Raw genomic sequence first — 2,785 nt, 5'->3', positions numbered from 1 at the left:
TGGGCCTGTGATGGGAGGAGATGCCATGAAGACCTCTGTCTTTTTTTTTTTTTCTTTTTTTGAAAAGGGACTTTATTTATTAAAGAAAAGTCATCTGTGAGTGACTAGTTAAATTAGCATGCTTGACATTAACACTCTGGGCTGAAACCTGTCTCCCGTCAAATAACACGTGGACTCTCCAAGCAAATGTCTAGAGGGCAATTCAAGTAACAACTCAAGAGCCCAGAGGAGCACGGGAGGAAGCCATCACTCCACTTCCTGGCACCACAACCACTTTTTTGTAAACACCTGTCAGTTGCTAAAAATACTGCCTTACACACTACCATCACCGAAGTTTATAAGCGATCAGATCAGAGAGCAGGAGCAGCCACAGCGCCTCCAACAGCCCAGGGCTGAGGAGCTGAAGTGAGTTTCCAGGCGAGGTCCGCTCTGTTCGGTCTTGGGCTGCGCTGGGGGCTGCTTGTGGCCAGACAGCAGAGTGGAGCAGCGCCACCTACATGAGATTTAGTGTCTGGGAGATTCTAGAGATCTGCAGCATGGTGGGACCCGTTTCTGGATCATTCAGCCACTGGGTGCTGTTCAACGGGTTCTCCAGCATGTCTTCAAATACTAGGAATGTTATCAGGTTGGGTCAGGCCCAGCTGCACCACTGGGTTATCTAGGATGTCCTAAGAGGACTGTCGGGGTCTATGCCCTTGTCCAGCTCCTCTGGGGAGGGCTTCCTGTCCCCCAGCAGCCACTGACACTCAGCGTTCTGCTGGTTGTCATTCACTCTGAGGGAGTCTATCACCTCCTTCTCGTGGAGCCCCATCTCCATCAGGGAAATGAGAGCCCAAGCATCGGCTGAAAGTCCCTCTTCCTCCGGATCCTCTTGAAGATTTCCGTTAGCTCATCTCTGGCCTCCTTGTCGGCTGTGCTGGCTCCTGCGGCAGCCTCGGAGGTGGCTGCTGTGGCTGCTGCAGCTCCCTGAGCCCCTGGGGGAGCTTGGCCTGGAAGAGGCGTGTCTGTGGTTGGATCTTCTGCGTGTTCTATTAGCCACTCCATGGCCTGAGGCACTGACACGTGGTTCAGCTGAAGGGCCTTGGTGGCTCTGGTCTCAGGAAAGCACATCTCCATGACCTGCCACAGGGTGGCCTCTTCCACATGCTCATCCTCCTTCTAGTCCAGCATAGCATTCACCTTCTTAAACAATTCCACCGCATCAGGGTTACGTGCTAACAGCTTCTGCGTCACCTCGATGAAAGACGCCAGTATCTTCCAGAGTTCTGTCTGGAAGTCTCTCATGTTGGTCTGGACCATGGCCCAGTCCATGTTGTGGGAGGGCAGGTTGGCGGTAGCCTGGAGGATGGCATCTTTATCTGGAGCTTTCTGGTCTTGTTTTTTCTTTTCATCTGCTGAGACATCAGCCATCTTGGGAAGTGGTGCTGAAGCACCTTTTTTTTTTTTTTTTTTTTTTTTTTTTTTTTTTTTTTTTTAATAATAGGACATCTTGGTCCTGGATGTCATGCCAAGACAAAGTATCCCATTGTCTTGGGGATTAGCACTGTGTTCCTTGTTAGTTATGCAGATTTCTACAGCCAGCTTGAATTTCTTCTCAAAAAATGGGATTTCCTTTTATATTGCATTCTTGGGCTGCACATTTTCTAAACTTTTATGCTCTGCTTCCCTTATAAAACTGAATGCCTTTAGTAGCACCCAAGTTAACTCTTGAATGCTTTGCTGCTTAGAAATTTCTCCCACCAGATACTCTAAATCATCTCTCTCAGGTGCAAAGCTCACAAATCTGAAGGGTGGGGCAAAATGTTCCCACTCTCTTTGCTAAATTATAATGAGTAACTTTTGCTCCAGTTCCCAAAAAGTTCCTTATCTCCGTTGGAGACCACCTCAGCCTGGATTTCATTGTCCGTATCACTATCAGGCTTTTGGTCAAAGTCATTAAACAAGTCCCTAGGGAGTTCCAAAATTTCCCACATTTTCCTGTCTTCTTTTGAGCCCTCCAAACTGCTCCAACCCCTGCCTGTTACCCAGTTCCAGAGTCACTTCCACATTTTGGGGTATCAACAGCAGTGCCCCACTCTCCTGGTACCAATTTACTGTATTAGTCCATTGTCACACTGCTGATAAAGACATAACCAGAGACTGGGCAATTTACAAATGAAAGAGTTTTATTGGATTCTAATTCCGCATGGCTAGGAGGCCTCACAATCGCAGTGGAAGGTGAAAGGCATGTCTCACATGGTGGCAGACAAACAAAGAGAGGTTGTGCAGAGAAACTCCCATTTTAAAAACCATCAGATCTTGTGAGACTTACTCACTATCACCAGAACAGCATGAGAAAGTCCTGCCTCCATGATTCAATTATCTCTCATCAGGTGCCTCCCACAACATGGGAATTCAAGATGAGATTTGAATGGGGACTTATCCAAACCATATCACTCCCCATCTGCATTCATTGCTGCTCCCCAAATTTGTTCTGGATGCATGTGTCTTACGGCATGCTTAAACTTCTCTCTCTTACAGGCATTTCGGTTATCCTTGAGTGGGATGGGCTGGGTTTTTAAAAATATATAACATGATGGATGCTTAATGATTCTGGTAGATTATGTTGAATATTGTTTGAAGATAAAGAGATAGAATTTATTAATGGATTGCATTTGGGATGTGGGAAAAAAATAATCAAAGATGATTATAAAGGTTCTAAGCGGAAAGGGGAAAGGATAGATGGGGAAGACTGGGAAAAGCGGAAGGTCAGTTGTCCAGCTTGGAAAATTATCTTAGATCTTTC

The 2,785-nt window shown here is 46.5% G+C and overlaps 1 pseudogene; it reads right to left on the bottom strand.

Moving 5' to 3' along the window:
• Positions 1-493: 493 nt before the first annotated feature.
• Positions 494-2,524, bottom strand: LOC101039417 (ubiquitin-associated domain-containing protein 1 pseudogene; annotated as a pseudogene).
• Positions 2,525-2,785: the final 261 nt, after the last annotated feature.

The sequence above is a fragment of the Saimiri boliviensis genome, chromosome 1, assembly GCF_048565385.1.
Source record: "Saimiri boliviensis isolate mSaiBol1 chromosome 1, mSaiBol1.pri, whole genome shotgun sequence".
In the NCBI taxonomy this organism is placed as follows: domain Eukaryota; kingdom Metazoa; phylum Chordata; class Mammalia; order Primates; family Cebidae; genus Saimiri; species Saimiri boliviensis.
The sequence above is the reverse complement of the archived record's forward strand: the minus strand, read 5'-3'. Positions and strand labels throughout refer to the sequence as shown.